General features: G+C 37.0%; 1 long non-coding RNA gene across 1 annotated transcript; it reads left to right on the top strand.

Annotated features, from left to right (window-relative positions):
* Position 1: 1 nt before the first annotated feature.
* LOC143664102 (uncharacterized) lies at positions 2-17,325 on the top strand. The gene is made up of 3 exons (XR_013166316.1): positions 2-2,082; positions 3,741-3,933; positions 16,701-17,325. It is a non-coding gene; the product is annotated as an uncharacterized LOC143664102 (long non-coding RNA).
* The last annotated feature ends 1,226 nt before the right edge of the window (positions 17,326-18,551 follow it).

Below are 18,551 nucleotides of genomic sequence, written 5' to 3'. Positions count from 1 at the left end.
ACAGAGGCGACGCGCAGGGGTCCTCGCTGGGCGCAGGAATCCCAACTGCTCCCGGTGCAGTGAAGTTTCAACCGCCACCTTGGAGGGTCGTGACCTCTGACCTATGTTCTCTGACGCAAGCACCGCAGCCCAACTGTCAGCCATGACCTTTAATTCTTAAATCTCCCACAGACTTTCTTGACTCTTCACGCTCGCATCCTACAGTTCCGCCATGGCTGCGGACTCAACATATCTCCACAAGTAATACCCGCTTAACGTTGACACACACGGCCAGCCATGACTTTTGAGTTCCACGTACCTCTGACGCCTGAGTCGCGGAGCCTAACTTCCACTATTTCTAAAAAATTTTTACTTCATCTGGGTTATAATTAAACTCATGAAAAACAATTAAACTGGTGGCATTTACATAGTGCTACGTTGTAGATTTCTAACTCAGCTCTTACTTCTCGGGTGTATTTCATTGAATGTGCACTTGTATTTTGCACCAAATGACTGATTCAGAATATCTTTGAGCAGAAGTGGCTCAAAATCACTTCTTTCTAGTGCTTTTCATTTCTTCTTTCCTTAGGGATCATTGTCCTTTAGCCTAAAAAACTCCCTTTTGTACTTAAAATTCAAGGCTGCTATTGACAAATCCAGCTTTTGGTAATACAAAAACGTCTTTGTTTCACCTTCAATTTTGTAAAGGATAATTTTGCTGGGTATAGAATTATATGAGTTTTTTTTTTGTTTTTTTAATCATTTTAAAAATGACTTTCTGTTGTTTTCTGGTTTCCGTGTTTTTGCTGAGAAGTCAGCCATCAGTTTGATTGTTGCCTCTTTTTAGGTAATATATCTTCCCCCATCCTGCACCTCTGCTTACTGGCTACTTTTAAGATTTTTATTTCCCTTTGATCTTCAGTAGTTTGAGTCTGATGTTACTAAAGATGGTGTTCTTTGAATGTATTGTTCTTGTGATTCATAACACTTCCAAATACAAACTCTGATATTTTTCATCCAGTTTTGAAAATTATCGGCCAGTATTTAAATATTACTTTGGTCCTCTTTTTTTCTCTCCTTGTTTGCTGAAACTCCAATTACATGTTATGTTAAACCTTTTTGTTATATTCCATGTGTGTATTACACTCTCTGCTGTATTTTTGTCTTTTTTTTCTTGTTGTGCTTCAATCTGGATACTTTCTACTTGAGCCATTGTCCATTCAGTAGAAACTCTGTTATGCTGTGTCTAAGCTGTGCTATACCACACATCTATTAAATTCTTAATTTTAGTCATAAAATTTTATTTTCCAGAATTTCCGTTTGACCCCTTCCCTCCCATTAAAAAGAAAAAGTAGATTTCAAGGCTCTGGTTGAAATTCTTTATCTTTCCTCTATTTATTGACCATCTTAATCATATTATTAAGAATCTCTATCTGATAACTCTGATAGCTGAATCATCTCTGGGTCCTCCTGGTTTTTGGCACTTGATCTTGTTTATTTTTAGCATGCCTCAGAGTTTTATATTGAATGTCAGATAGTGTGGAAGAAAAATTATAGAGGCTGTGCCTGGTTTTTCTCCAAAACAGTAAAGCTTCCTTGATTTGGTAGGCAGATAGAGTACTAGTAGATCACCTAATCCTATTGAGGCTTATTTTTAGGCTTTTTAATGATAATCCATCTCAGTTTTGCCCTTATTTGTTGCTAGCATGTAGGTCTAACTAGATCTTACAACTAAAAGTCTGGGATGCTTACCAAGACTCCTTCACCTTGCTAGGGCTTTAACTTCAATCTCTGTCTCCCCAGCACTGTACAACTGCTGATATGTCCATTCAACTCTTTAGGTGCTGCTATTCTTCTGAGTTTCTTTAATTCTCTCCATGTTTCATGGAGGAATTGGCTGCTAGTTTGAGGGAAATTGGTGCACATATCTTGGACTCACACCTCTATAGTTACCTCCCCTCTGGAATTTTGTCCTTTGAATTCCAGCTGCTTTCATTCCCAAACTCCAAGCTAAGCTCTGCTCCTAGCCTATTGAGACTGCTGTTTTCTATTAAGGACTGTTACCCCTTGCTACCAATTAAGAAAATGCTTGCAGGGAAAAAGGTAAGGTGAATTTGGATCTCGCTTCTTATGTTTTCATTCTCTCAAGGATTGTTCTCTAGGGCCTTCAAAGAGTTATGTGTGTGTGTATATACATATATATATATATATATATCCCCTGTTTTTATCTTTCTTTTTCAGTGGGAGTGCTAATCTAACAAAAGCTACTCCATTATGATCAGACTGTTTGTAACTTCCATTCCTGACCACTGATTTTCATGGCTTAGCCGCAGCCAATAAATCCTCTTTCCCATAGTTCAACTCCTAAACTTTAAGATTGCCAATGGCCTCATCCTGCCATTTTTGACTCCCATATACCAAAGTTCCTGACACCTTCTTATATATGACTTATATTTCCATGTCCCACACACTAAAGGTCACCGAAGACTTTTGATGTCCAGTCTCAACTGTTTCCCACATCCCATCCACCAATGATAATTTCTAACCTCGCTATCATAATAGCCTCACCATCTATTATTTCAACTGCCAACTGCCAATTGCCTTTGCCTAGCTTCTAAGCTCTAACCATCTTTTAAAAGTACATTTTGAAAGTGGCATTTCTATCACCTCAAACTTAGGGTTCTTTGGGGAAGAACAATTTTGGGGGGTTTGATCATTTAACTTTTTTCCCTAGACATTCTTGGCACAAATATAAGATTGTGATAAGAACAGGTGATGCTGACTGATCTGTGAATTCACCAGGCAACTCTGGAAATGAAAAATGAGCTGCTTTTTCCCTTAAATTTAAGGGATTGCTTAAGATTTCTGTTTTCAGCTAACCTTTTCTTTCATCCTTTTCTATCAACAAAATATTCATACAACTCCAAATCGTTTTTGTCAATTAATAATAGTTAAGATAGAATTGTGTCACTACAGCTATTAAATTTAGCACAGAAGATGCTCTAGGTCATCAAATAATTCATTTCTATTATAAAACTCAATTAAAAGAAAGACATTTAGAGCCCTTGGGAATTACAAAATTATCTTCTTTTTTGGTAACTAGCCTTCTAAAAAAGACAGATGGATCTTTGATCTGAGTACCTTTTCAAAGGATTCAGTTAATATTTCTAATTCTTGTGCCTTAGCCAAGTCGTTTTACTTCTCTGAGTTTTTATTTATTATTTCTAATATCAGAATGACAGTGAGCCCATACTTAAAAGAATGTTATAAGAAGTAGAATATAAGACAGCAGAACTAAAGGGTTAGGGACACTGACTCTAGCTGGTACTTAATTTCTCTATGGATCGGTTTCCTCCTTTGAAAAATGGGAATATAATAGTACCTACTACATAGGATTATTATGATGATTAAATGAGCTAATATACATAAAGTATTTAGACAGTGCCTGGTAAATAAATGCTATATGAATGCTAATTATTGTTATCAAATAAGTTGAACATTCTCTGAATAAAATGTTAAAAATGACATTTTAATGGCATTGGGTTACAATTTTACCCAAACAACGTAAATTATTCTAAGACTTTTCTGTTTGCAGATTTTACCTTGTGGTGGTTTGAAATTGTATGTACCTCAGGAAAGCATGTTCTTAAATATAATCCATTCCTGTGAGTGTGAATCCATTATAAGTAGGATCTTCTGATGAGGCTATTTCAGTTAAGGTGTGACCCTCTAATTCAGGATGGGACTTAATCCTATTACAGAGTGAGAACAAGAGTGAGAACATCACAGAAACAAGAAGCTGAAATCAGTGAAACCTGGAAAAGAAGAGAGAGACCATCAGAGGCCACCATGTGCCTTGCCACGTGGCAGAGGAGCCAAAGATCGCCAGCAGCCAGTCTTTGGGAAGAAAGTATCCTCTTGCCTTGATTTGGACATTAACACATCTTCAAAAACGTAAGCTAATAAACTCCTACTGTTAAAGGCAATGGATCTCATAGTTATCTGCAATATGCAGGCTAAGAAACAAAAGCAACCACGAAGCTGGGTATTTCTGCTCTTCTCCTCCTGGGGAGTTTTGAAAGACAGTAATGTTAGCTCCACCAAAGTGTTTCTATTTCATGTTTTCTTAATGCCATGACTGAGATTCTTGTTATATCAACACTTAAAATGTAAAACCTATAATCAATCATTTACTTCATTACTACATTTAAACAAAACGTGAAAAACATTTGTGCACATATCCCTTAACTTATGCTACAAATGCAATGTTATTGAATACACATAGCAAGATTGCTTAATACTTCAGTCAGTTTTGAGAATCCAGCAGAGGGGAGGTAGGTAAGAGAGACAGTAGGAGAATGTAACCCCAAATTAAGACATAAATAAAACTTTCTCAAAACACAACAGTATTTACCTGAATATTTCTCTTTTCATTTTGGATAATTTCAATTGTGTTTTTGTCTTGTCAAGCCATAAAACTTAAATACCACTTATTTAAATATCCAGTGGGAAACCAGAGTAACAAAAAAATTATTCACTTGTAATATGGATATGAATTATTTCACAATCTTGATTATTACGTATATACTGGAGATTATACATAATTTTCTTTAGCTGGTGTTATACTTTTAACATTTAAATAACATACAGACAATGGTAAGGTAAATTACAATGTATTAACAATGCCAATATTTTCACAGATAAAAATTAAGTAATATTCCATAAATTGCCTTATATTATTTTCATATGAGTACCTCCAAATAGTAACAAATAGTTTAAGGCATTGATTATGTAAGCAAGCTAGGAATATTCTGTTAATATGAAATATTATAGTTACAGTTAAGCAGGAGTATAACCAAATGTCACCAAGACATAAAATACTATTAATTAAAAATAAAAATCACTCAACCTTTCTGGAAAGCAATTTGGTAATATATGTCAAGAACCTTAAAAATGTTCATTCTGTTCACCCAACTTCTATAAAGTGATCATAACGAAACAATCCAAATTGAAAAACAAAACAAAATGTTTTAAATGTGAAGATATTTATTATAGAATGATTTTTAATAAGGAAAACCTGACAAGGTTAAGTAAACTATGGTACAGCATATGACAGAATGCTACACAGTCATTACAAATTATGTTTATGAGTAGTTTTATAAACATGAGAAATGCTGTATTATAAAGTTTTGTATAAAACGTAAAATGCAAAAATCTATCATTTCAATCAAGTGACAAAAGAAAGCATAGAAAAAAGGAATGGAACAAAATAAGATGTCAAACAATGACATCTTATGAAAGGTATAATTAATGCGTGATTTTTTTCTTCATAAAATTTCTGTATTTTCAAGATTTTCTAAGAGTGCATTATTCATTTTTATATTTAAAAAAACTCGTGATATAATGAAAAAGCAGACCTAAAATGTAAGAGACGACACAATGATATGCTCCTTAGAAAAGCGGGTAGGCCCATTAGAGAAGATGAACTTGACCAGGCAAATGCCACTGGTACAAATCCTTTTTGGAATTAAGGCAATGTATATATATAATTTTTAAAATAATGCAGCCTTAAATAGAAATGGAGAGTATAAAATGTGTAAATGCTATAGGAATAGTACAGAGTGAAAGTGCTATCTCCAGTCATAGCCCATTTTATGCATACAGTTCTTTCCCAGAAACAGACCATGTCAGCATCTGGAGTGCTCTCCTCTGAAAGATTTCTATAACATACACTTTAGCCTCATCAGTGAGAGCAATACGGTTTAATTGTTTTTACAGTAAAAATAATTTGGATTAAAATATAAAGTGAGGTCCTTCATATATTAATACTACTTAGAGCAGACCAAAGCTATACCATTTCTTAAGTCTTTTCCTTAAGGTTCAACATTTTCCTTTTACGAAGAGTTATGCTTTAAATTTACTGTAAGGATACCCAGTTGACCAGGCAAAGCTCTTATTATAAGGAAAAATGAAAAAGCCTAAGAATGCTTCAAGAAAAACCTAAGTTTGTTTTTTTTTTCTCTCTTTTCTTTTTTTGCCTTCTCCCATCCTAGCTCCAACACACACTCTCACCATCCCCAAGGTTACCTTATATCATACTGGAAAACTTCAGGAAGATCATTCAATACAGGTGTCCATGTTAGGTCCTTTTCAATTGCAGTAACTTTTTAAGAATGAGTATTTCCTTCATTTTTCCTGATTATAAAAGAAATTCATGATTTTTGTGAAATTTTTAATGGTGAAGAGTTGTATAAAATCAAAAGTCAACATTGCCAAGAATTGTCCCCCTCAAATATAACCAATTTTGATACAGTAGTATCCTTCCATGTCTTTGTCTCTGCACATACTTATGTGGGCAATTTTTTTTTCTTTTTTACAAATAAGATTATGTTATAATACTGCTTTGCAACTGCAAAACATTGTACATATCTTTCAATAGCAATTTTGTAGACCTACCTCATTTCTTTGTAAGAACCCTACCATATTCCTCTGTGTAAGTAAGCCAAAATTTATTTAATGAACCCTATTTTGATAGAAAAGAAGAAATAGATTTTTTCCCTATTTTTTTCACTATTAAAATGCTTATAGCAGCAGTGGTAGATGAACTACCAGTATTCTCTGTGACTAGGGGAGGCAGAAAAAGCAAAATTTAGCCCTCGGGGCATATTTGCTTTCAGAAAATCTTTCCCAGGTTGGCTTATATATAGGTCAACCCTATAATGTATCAGTTACCCAGAACACTGTTGAGGGCGAAAAGGGGAGGTTATTGATGCTTAGCTGGGATAGTCCTAAAGCCAATGGGTGGGATAGAGCAAGGCCAAAACTAGCTGTGGCAGAAGAGGATTGGGGATACCACTGTGACCCAGAGCAGTGTGTCAGACCCCAAGCATAGTGAAGAGGACATCTCTGTAGGAGGGTTGTCAGACCCTTAGTGGGGTGAGGAGGGCTCCCATAAAGGACAGTGTTCCCTCTTAATGTGTCAGAGACTAAGGAAGCATTGGGATGAAGAGGCTATCCATGCATGGGGAGTGAGGTGACCTGGTGCAAGATTTTGGATCCTAAAAGCATGAGAAAGCACCCAATAGGGTTGAGAGAAGAGAAAGGTAGATGTGGGGGGTCAGAGCCTGAGAAGGGTGGAGAGAGAGTTCATTTGGAAGGGGGGAGGAACTGGCAAGGGGATTCAGGGCCCAAGTGAGGAGAAAAGGGTGTTCGTGAGGGAAGGGGCTGGCAATGACATTGGGAAATTGGTTACATATTGGGGAATTGATCAAATATAGAAAGATAGCGAGAATCATGAGAGCCAGATATCTTGCTGAAGATGGAAGTTACAAATATGGAAAGGGAGAAAAGAGTGAGCGCTGTGATGTTTGATTGGAACTGGTGGTATCAGTGAAAACTGAATTTCAAAATACAAAGAAAAATGGGGAAAAATTTAGAGGTACTTGTGGATGATGTTGTGTGTGTGTATGTGTGTGCTTGAGGGTCCCCTACACCCATTCCCTACTGAAAGTACCTGGAAACAGCAGCACTCCAATAAAAATGATCACACCCATCATCCAGAGCTTGACTTCTAAATACCTTTTCCTGCTCACAAGAACCAGTGCTCCTTGGAGAAAGGGCTGATTCTGCATTTGGGCCATGTAAAGTATGTGATAAGCCTGGAGCATTGGAGTGCCTGAAAACAAGGGAATCTCAGAGAATAAAGAGGGCATAGCAAAAGGACACAGGAGCTGGTTTGAAGGATCTCCAACTTGCCAAATTTAGGACAATTTGAGCATATGCTAGTAACCAATTATAACCAATTGAATAAAATAGGAAGCCATGAGTCCATACTAATAAAATAGGAAACCATGAGTCCATACTGAAAATAAGTAAATGAATAAATTGAAAATTTAATGAAGAATGAAATAGATACATATTCTCAAGGTAGTTTCTCACGAAATACTTATTAGTTATAAAGCAAAAACGAATAACTTTTCATTGGGGAAGTCTGACATACAACACCTTAATTGAGTGATTAATGTGAATAACGTTGGTAATTGGACAAATCTAAACCCTGTGCGACCTGAAAGAATGTAATAAGAACACAGTGTACCTTTGTGACAATCCCACTAAAGATGCATAATGTGAATCTAATCATGAGGAAACATCAGATGAACCCAAATTGAGAGACAGACTACAAATGGCCTGCAGTCTTCACAAATGTCAAAATGATAAAAGTCAAGGAAAGACTGAATAACCATCTCAGGCTAAGGAAACTAAAGAGACATGACAATTAAATGTAATACATGATTCTGAACTGGATCCTTCTGCCATAAAGAACATTTCAAGCAAAACTTGAATGAAATCTGAGGATTAGAGTACAATAATGTACCCATGTTAATGTTCTGATTTAATGAGAGTATTGAAGTTATATAAGAGAGTGCCCTGTTTGTAGGAAATACGCACTCATGTATTGGGGGTGATGGTCAGCAGGCTGGAAACCTACCTTCAAATGCACCTAAAACTTTTCTGTAAGTTTGTGATTGTTAAAAAAAAGTTATTAAAAATAATTGCTTAACAAAAAGACAAAACCTCAATTAAAAAATGGGCAAAAGACTTGAATAAACATCTCTCAAAAGAAGATATACAAGTGCCAAAAAAAGCACATGAAAACATCATTAGCAGGGGGGCCAAGATGGCGGCTTAGTAAGGTACATGCGTCTTAGTTCCTCCTCCAGAGCAACTACTAGGTGAACAGAAACAGTGCAGAACAGCTCCCGGGGCCACGGCAGGGAATGGACACACAGCGTACCCCAGTCTGCACTGGCTAGTCTGACTGCGAGACTCGGCTGCGGTGAGATCCCCGAGCGGCGCGCGATTTCCCGAGCAGCGGCAGCTGTGGCGGCCGGAGCTCCTCCCTCCCTCCTTCCCGGGCCGGCTGAGAGTCTCGGAGAGGCAAGTTTCCCAAGCCGTGGCGGCCGGCGGCCGGCGCCCCGCTTTTGCGGGCGGCTTCCTGGACCGGCTACGAGTCTCGGATCAGAGGGCTACCCAAGCCGCGGTGGCCTTCCCCGGTGGGCGGCTTCCTGGTCCGGTGGGGAATTCCCCAGGCCGCGGCGGCTGGTGACCGACGCACCTCCCCCGCGGGCGACTTCCTGGTCCGGTGGCGAATTCCCCGGGCCTGCTGCGGCCAGCAACTGACACCCCTCCAGGGAGAGGAGGGAATTTCCGACAGTGGCAGGGACTGGGTCCAACCAAACACCAATAGGGGAATTAATAAAGGAGCCACAGGGTCCCCTCAAGCCGCGGCGGCTGACACCTCCACCACGCGCGGCCCCCTGAACCAACTGAGAGAATTGGATCAGAAATCCCCAGGCCGCAGAGATCAGTGACCGGGGGGATCCCTTCCAAACACGTGAGACAAACGTGTGCCACGAGCGCCACCTACTGGGCAGGATAAGAAAAACAGAACCCAGAGATTTCACAGAAAAATCTTACAACCTTGTTGGGTCCGACACCCAGGGAAATCTGACTAAATGCCCAGACGCCAGCAGCAGAAGATAACGGTCCACGCTCAGAAGATTGAGAATATGGCCCAGTCAAAGGAACAAACCAATAGTTCAAATGAGGTACAAGAGCTGAGACAACTAATGCTGAATATATGAACAGAAATGGAAAACCTCTTCAAAAATGAAATCGATAAATTGAGGGAGGACATGAAGAAGACATGGGCTGAACAAAAAGAAGAAATAGAAAAACTGAAAAAACAAATCACAGAACGTATGGAAGTGAAGGATAAAGTAGAAAAGATGGAAAAAACAATGGATACCTACAATGATAGATTTAAAGAGACAGAAGATAGAATTAGTGATTTGGAGGATGGAACATCTGAATTCCAAAAAGAAACAGAAACTATCGGGAAAAGGATGGAAAAATTTGAACAGGGTATCAGGAAACTCAAGGACAATATGAACCACACAAATATACGTGTTGTGGGTGTCCCAGAAGGAGAAGAGAAGGGAAAAGGAGGAGAAAAACTAATGGAAGAAATTTTCACTGAAAATTTCCCAACTCTTATGAAAGACCTAAAATTACAGATCCAAGAAGTGCAGAGCACCCCAAAGAGATTAGACCCAAATAGGTGTTCTCCAAGACACTTACTAGTTAGAATGTCAGAGGTCAAAGAGAAAGAGAGGATCTTGAAAGCAGCAAGAGAAAAACAATCCATCACATACAAGGGAAACCCAATAAGACTATGTGTAGATTTCTCAGCAGAAACCATGGAAGCTAGAAGACAGTGGGATGATATATTTAAATTACTAAAAGAGAAAAACTGCCAACCAAGACGCCTATATCCAGAAAAATTGTCCTTCAAAAATGAGGGAGGAATTAAAACATTCTCAGACAAAAAATCACTGAGAGAATTTGTGACCAAGAGACCAGCTCTGCAAGAAATACTAAAGGGAGCACTAGAGTCAGAACCGAAAAGACAGAAGAGAGAGGTATGGAGAAGAGTGTAGAAAGAAGGAAAGTCAGATATGATATATATAATACAAAAGGCAAAATGGTAGAGGAAAATATTATCCAAACAGTAATAACACTAAATGTTAATGGACTGAATTCCCCAATCAAAAGACATAGAATGGCAGAATGGATTAAAAAACAGGATCCTTCTATATGCTGTCTACAGGAAACACATCTTAGACCCAAAGATAAACATAGGTTGAAAGTGAACGGTTGGGAAAAGATATTTCATGCAAATAACAACCAGAAAAGAGCAGGAGTGGCTATACTAATATCCAACAAATTAGACTTCAAATGTAAAACAGTTAAAAGAGACAAAGAAGGACACTATATACTAATAAAAGGAACAATTAAACTAGAAGACATAACAATCATAAATATTTACACACCGAACCAGAATGCCCCAAAATACGTGAGGAATACACTGCAACACTGAAAAGGGAAATAGAGTCATATACCATAATAGTTGGAGACTTCAATTCCCCACTCTCATCAATGGACAGACCATATAGACAGAGGATCAATAAAGAAATAGAGAATCTGAATATTACTATAAATGAGCTAGACTTAACAGACATTTATAGGACATTACATCCCACAACAGCAGGATACACCTTTTTCTCAAGCGCTCATGGATCATTCTCAAAGATAGACCATATGCTGGGTCACAAAGCAAGCCTCAACAGATTTAAAAAGATTGAAATCATACACAACACTTTCTCGGCTCATAAAGGAATGAAGTTGGAAATCAATAATAGGCAGAATGCCAGAAAATTCACAAATACGTGGAGGCTCAACAACACACTCTTAAACAACGAGTGGGTCAAAGAAGAAATTGCTAGAAAAATTAGCAAATACCACGAGGTGAATGAAAATGAAAACACAACATATCAAAACTTATGGGACGCAGCAAAGGCAGTGCTAAGAGGGAAATTTATTGCCCTAAACGACTTTATCAGAAAAGAAGAAAAGGCAAATATGCAGGAATTAACTGTCCACTTGGAAGAACTGGAGAAAGAACAGCAAACTAATCCCAAAGCAAGCAAAAGGAAAGAAATAACAAAGATTAGAGCAGAAATAAATGAAATTGAAAACATGAAAACAATAGAGAAAATCAATAAGGCCAGAAGTTGGTTCTATGAGAAAATCAATAAGATTGAAGGGCCCTTAGCAAGATTGACAAAAAGAAGAAGAGAGAGGATGCAAATAAATAAGATCAGAAATGGAAGAGGAGACATAACTACTGACCTCACAGAAATAAAGGAGGTAATAACAGGATACTATGAACAACTTTACGCTAATAAATACAACAATTTAGAGGAAATGGACGGGTTCCTGGAAAGACATGAACAACCAACTTTGACTCAAGAAGACATAGATGACCTCAACAAACCAATCACAAGTAAAGAAATTGAATTAGTCATTCAAAAGCTTCCCAAAAAGAAAAGTCCAGGACCAGACGGCTTCACATGTGAATTCTATCAAACATTCCAGAACGAATTAGTACCAACTCTCCTCAAACTCTTCAAAAAAATCAAAGTGGAGGGAAAACTACCTAATTAATTCTATGAAGCCAACATCACCCTCATACCAAAACCAGGCAAAGATATTACAAAAAAAGAAAACTACAGGCCAATCTCTCTAATGAATATAGATGCAAAAATCCTCAATAAAATTCTAGCAAATCGTATCCAACAACACATTAAAAGAATTATACATCATGACCAAGTAGGATTCATCCCAGGTATGCAAGGATGGTTCAACATAAGAAAATCAGTTAATGTAATACACCATATCAACAAATCAAAGCAGAAAAATCACATGATCATCTCAATTGATGCAGAGAAGGCATTTGACAAGATTCAACATCCTTTCCTGTTGAAAACACTTCAAAAGATAGGAATACAAGGGAACTTCCTTAAAATGATAGAGGGAATATATGAAAAACCCACAGCTAATATCATCCTCAATGAGGAAAAATTGAAAAATTTCCCCCTAAGATCAGGAACAAGACAAGGATGTCCACTATCACCACTATTATTCAACATTGTGTTGGAGGTTCTAGCCAGAGCAATTAGACAAGAAAAAGAAATGCAAGGCATCAAAATTGGAAAGGAAGAAGTAAAACTATCACTGTTTGCAGACGATATGATACTATACGTCGAAAACCCGGAAAAATCCACAACAAAACTACTAGAGCTAATAAATGAGTACAGCAAAGTAGCAGGTTACAAGATCAACATTCAAAAATCTGTAGCATTTCTATACACTAGCAATGAAGAAGCGGAGGGGGAAATCAAGAAACGAATCCCATTTACAATTGCAACTAAAAGAATAAAATACCTAGGAATAAATTTAACTAAAGAGACAAAAAACCTATATAAAGAAAACTACAAAAAACTGTTAAAAGAAATCACAGAAGACCTAAATAGATGGAAGGGCATACCGTGTTCATGGATTGGAAGACTAAATATAGTTAAGATGTCAATCCTACCTAAATTGATTTACAGATTCAATGCAATACCAATCAAAATCCCAACAACTTATTATTCAGAAATAGAAAAACCAATAAGCAAATTTATCTGGAAGGGCAGGGTGCCCCGAATTGCTAAAAACATCTTGAGGAAAAAAAACGAAGCTGGAGGTCTCGCGCTGCCTGACTTTAAGGCATATTATGAAGCCACAGTGGTCAAAACAGCATGGTATTGGCATAAAGATAGATATATCGACCAATGGAATCGAATAGAGTGCTCAGATATAGACCCTCTCATCTATGGACATTTGATCTTTGATAAGGCAGTCAAGCCAACTCACCTGGGACAGAGCAGTCTCTTCAATAAATGGTGCCTAGAGAACTGGATATCCATATGCAAAAGAATGAAAGAAGACCCATCTCTCACACCCTATACAAAAGTTAACTCAAAATGGATCAAAGATCTAAACATTAGGTCTAAGACCATAAAACAGTTAGAGGAAAATGTTGGGAGATATCTTATGGATCTTACAACTGGAGGCGGTTTTATGGACCTTAAACCTAAAGCAAGAGCACTGAAGAAGGAAATAAATAAATGGGAACTCCTCAAAATTAAACACTTTTGTGCATCAAAGAACTTCATCAAGAAAGTAGAAAGACAGCCTACACAATGGGAAACAATATTTGGAAATGACATATCAGATAAAGGTCTAGTATCCAGAATTTATAAAGAGATTGTTCAACTCAACAACAAAAAGACAGCCAACCCAATTACAAAATGGGAAAAAGACTTGAATAGACACCTCTCAGAGGAGGAAATACAAATGGCCAAAAGGCACATGAAGAGATGCTCAATGTCCCTGGCCATTAGAGAAATGCAAATCAAAACCACAATGAGATATCATCTCACACCCACCAGAATGGCCATTATCAACAAAACAGAAAATGACAAGTGCTGGAGAGGATGCGGAGAAAGAGGCACACTTATCCACTGTTGGTGGGAATGTCAAAGGGTGCAACCACTGTGGAAGGCAGTTTGGCAGTTCCTCAAAAAGCTGAATATAGAATTGCCATACGACCCAGCAATACCATTGCTGGGAATCTACTCAAAGGAATTAAGGGCAAAAACTCAAACGGACATTTGCACACCAATGTTTATAGCAGCGTTATTTACAATTGCAAAGAGATGGAAACAGCCAAAATGTCCATCAACAGACGAGTGGCTAAACAAACTGTGGTATATACATACGATGGAATACTATGCAGCTTTAAGACAGGATAAACTTATGAAGCATGTAATAACATGGATGGACCTAAAGAACATTATGCTGAGTGAGTCTAGCCAAAAACTAAAAGACAAATACTGTATGGTCCCAATGATGTGAATCGACACTCGAGAATAAACTTGGAATATGTCATTGGTAACAGAGTTCAGCAGGAGTTAGAAACAGGGTAAGATAATGGGTAATTGGAGCTGATGGGATACAGACTGTGCAACAGGACTAGATACAAAAACTCAAAAATGGACAGCACAATAATACCTAATTGTAAAGCAATCATGTTAAAACACTGAATGAAGCTGCATCCGAGCTATAGGTTTTTGTTTTGTTTTGTTTTGTGTTATTTTGTTTTTACTATTACTACTTTTATTTTTTTCTCTATATTAACATTCTATATCTTTTTCGGTTGTGTTGCTAGTTCTTCTAAACCGATACAAATGTACTAGGAAACGGTGATCATGCATCTATGTGATGATGTTAAGAATTACTGATTGCATGTGTAGAATGGTATGATTTCTAAAAAAAAAAAGCAATTCAAAGCTGCCATGAGATACCATTTCACACACATTAAAATGGAAAATAAAAAGTTTTGAAGAGGATGTGGAGAAATAGGAACACTCATTCATAGTTGAAGGGAATGAAAGATGGTGCAGCCGTTATGGAAGATAGTTTGGCAGTTCCTCAGAAAGCTGAGCATAGAACTACCATATGATCTGGCAATCCCACTACTATGTGTATACCCAAAAGAATCTAAAACTGATACTCATACAGATAACTGCACACTGATGCTCAATGAGGCATTGTTCACAATTGCCAAAAGATGGAAGTAAATCAAGTTTTCATCAACCAATGAATGGATAAATAAAATGTGGTATATACATACAGTGGACTATTATTCAGCCATAAGAAAGCCCTGATACTTGCAACAACATGAATGAACCTGGAAGACATCATGTTGAGTGAAATAAGCCACACACAATAGGACAAATGTATGGTCTCACTGATTTGAAATAATTAGAATAAGCCAACTCATATTTAGTTTGAAAATATGAAGTGGTTCTTTTGAAATGATGGAAATGTTTTGGTAATAGATGGTGGTGATGGTAGCACAACATTGTGAATGCAATTAACACCACTGAAATATATATCTGAATATGATTAAAAGGAATGTTAGATTGTATATATGGTAATGGAATAAAATTTTTAAAAAATTTCATGGAACTGCACTACACAAAACAGTGACTCTTAATGTTAATTAATTAAAAGTGCAGTTATAAAAATGTGCTATCAATTGTAACTAATGTTCCACACTGAGGCAAGATATTAATAGTGGGATGGTATATGGGAATCCTGTGTTTTATGCATGATTGTTCTATAAGCCCACAACTTCTCTAATAAAGAAAAAATAATAATTACACTGGGTCAGCAGGTATAAACTAGGATTGCTCTAGACTATAATACTTAAGTAATACAGTCACCTTTTTTAAAGATAGATTTACAAATTAGATACCACTTCAAGAGCAAACATTTTTACCTAAAACCACACCAATGTTAATGTGTTGCCTAAAGTGGTAAGCCTTTGCTTTTGTGGAATAAAAGGATTTATCATCTGTTATAGGAATTTATGAAGCTGTCACTCGAGACTAATGGTGCCCTTCCCAGAATGATTTATAGGGAACTTTGGAATCAACTTGGATTTGCATTCTGAATCCTCCCTATATTAGTCAGGGTTCTCTAGGGAAACAGAACCAAGAGAATTTATATATATAATATAAATATTATGAGTTTTTAAATAGGAATTGGTTCTTGTGACTCTGGGGATGGGCAAATCCAAATTCTGTAGGGCAGACCACAAGCTAGGAACTCTGATGAAGGTTTTTGATAAATTCCCCAGGAGAAGGTGGCTGACTGAAGCAGAGATGAAAACTCTTCCTTCTGCTGAAATCACAGTTCTCCCTTTAAGGCCTTTTACAGATTGGAAGAGACTTCGTTGTTGAAAGCAATCTCCTTAGTTGATTGTAGATCAACTAAGCCATACATGCAGTCAACATACTGATGATTTAAATCCACAAAATATCCTCACAGTAGCTATCAGGTCAGTGCTTGTTTGGCCAAACAACTTAACTAGCTTGACACATGAACTTAACCATCACACTCCTCTTCTTACCTAACCCAAGGAAAATGACAATCTCTCCAAACTTTAGAAATACAGCGCCAAGCATCTTGCAAAATTGTTTTAAACATCTGATACTGTGTGAAAGATTAAGGTGTCCATCACATAGTGATTAATGCTGTATTTTATTAATTCCCAATAGACAATTTTTTTCACATTATTTCTAGAGTCAGATTCATCTTTCAATGGATAGCCTTTTACAATTGTGAAAAGCCAGAGGGATCATTGCCTGCATGTTTGCAAACCCGGGTATTATTCCTGGTGGCCTAACTAAAAAACTGCAACCCTTCAGTGTTTCAGACTATGAACCATTTAAGGACCATTTCAGGAAAGAACACAAGTCTTCGTCGTTGATGGAAAACCTTTTGTTGACCGCTTCTGGTACGATCAAGAAGATGCCATCCTCAGGACTTGCAGGATGGGTGTCAGTGACTATAGTGGAGTCCCCTTTTTAAAGAATGCTATACCACAAGAGGAAACTATCGGTAGAAAAATAGACACCAACAATTCTGAGTTGAAAGTAATTTGGGAGGTTCACACTCTGTATGTGAAGAAGTTCTAGGGATATCTTAATTCATTTCACTTCTGTTTCCTCTTTATGTATGTGCAAGAATGAATAATCAAAATAAATCTAAAAGATATCTTTCTGTAAGTACATAATAGAATTCTAGCTTATATATACAGTTTAATTGTCAGAGATTTTCTTTCTTTGTGGCACATAAAATAATTGTGTTTCTTATAACTGATGTGTACCTTAGATTTGAATAAATTTAGTCAATGGTGATTTTTATTACCATTGAAACCACATTGTTTTAGCAGTTGCCTGCTTTAGCGGAGAGAAAAGAATCGACAAAAACATGCCGAGATTCCTAGGACTGATTCCTTGTAATGGCAGATTTTATTTTGAAAAAATAAAACCTGTGAGAGACTGTCTTTACCTAAGAGGACTAAAAGCTGTGCCTATCATTAGGAATATACTTAGATTGCAGGGTTTTTTTGTTGTTTTTTTTTAATTTTTTTATTAACGGAAAGAAAAAAAAAAGAAATTAACACAACATTTAGAAATCATACCATTCTACATATGCACTCAGTAATTCTTAACATCATCACATAGATGCATGATCATTGTTTCTTAGTACATTTGCATCGGTTTAGAGGAACTAGCAACACAACAGAAAAAGATATAAAATGTTAATATAAAGAAAAGAAATAAAAGTAGTAATAATAGTAAAAAACAACAACAACAAACAAACCAACAAGCAAACAAAAACAAAAAAAACCCTATAGCTCAGATGCAGCTTCATTCAGTATTTTAACATGATTACTTTACAATTAGGTATTATTGTGCTGTCCATTTTTGAGTTTTTGTATCTACTCCTGTTGCACAGTCTGTATCCCTTCAGCTTCAATTACCCATTGTCTTACCCTGTTTCTAACTCCTGCTGAACTCTGTTACCAATGACATATTCCAAGTTTATTCTCGAATGTCCGTTCACATCAGTGGGACCATACAGTATTTGGCCTTTAGTTTTTGGCTGGATTCACTCAGCATAATATTCTCTAGGTCCATCCATGTTATTACATGGTTCATAAGTTTATCTTGTCTTAAAGCTGCATAATATTCCATCGTATGTATATACCACAGTTTGTTTAGCCACTCTTCTGTTGATGGAGATTTTGGCTGTTTCCATCTCTTTGCAATTGTAAATAACGCTGCTATAAACATTGGTGTGCAAATGTCCGTTTGTGTCTTTGCCCTTAAGTCCTTTGAGTAGATACCTAGCAATGGTATTGCTGGGTCGTATGGCAATTCTATATTCAGCTTTTTGAGGAACCGCCAAACTGCCTTCCACAGTGGTTGCACCCTTTGACATTCCCACCAACAGTGGATAAGTGTGCCTCTTTCTCCGCATCCTCTCCAGCACTTGTCATTTTCTGTTTTGTTGATAATGGCCATTCTGGTGGGTGTGAGATGATATCTCATTGTGGTTTTGATTTGCATTTCTCTAATGGCCAGGGACATTGAGCATCTCTTCATGTGCCTCTTGGCCATCCGTATTTCTTCTTCTGGTAGGTGTCTGTTTAAGTCTTTTTCCCATTTTGTAATTGGGTTGGCTGTCTTTTTGTTGTTGAGTTGAACAAT

The sequence above is a fragment of the Tamandua tetradactyla genome, chromosome 20, assembly GCF_023851605.1.
Source record: "Tamandua tetradactyla isolate mTamTet1 chromosome 20, mTamTet1.pri, whole genome shotgun sequence".
NCBI classification, from domain to species: domain Eukaryota; kingdom Metazoa; phylum Chordata; class Mammalia; order Pilosa; family Myrmecophagidae; genus Tamandua; species Tamandua tetradactyla.
Note: the sequence above shows the minus strand (reverse complement) of the source record. Positions and strands in the feature narration are given on the sequence as shown.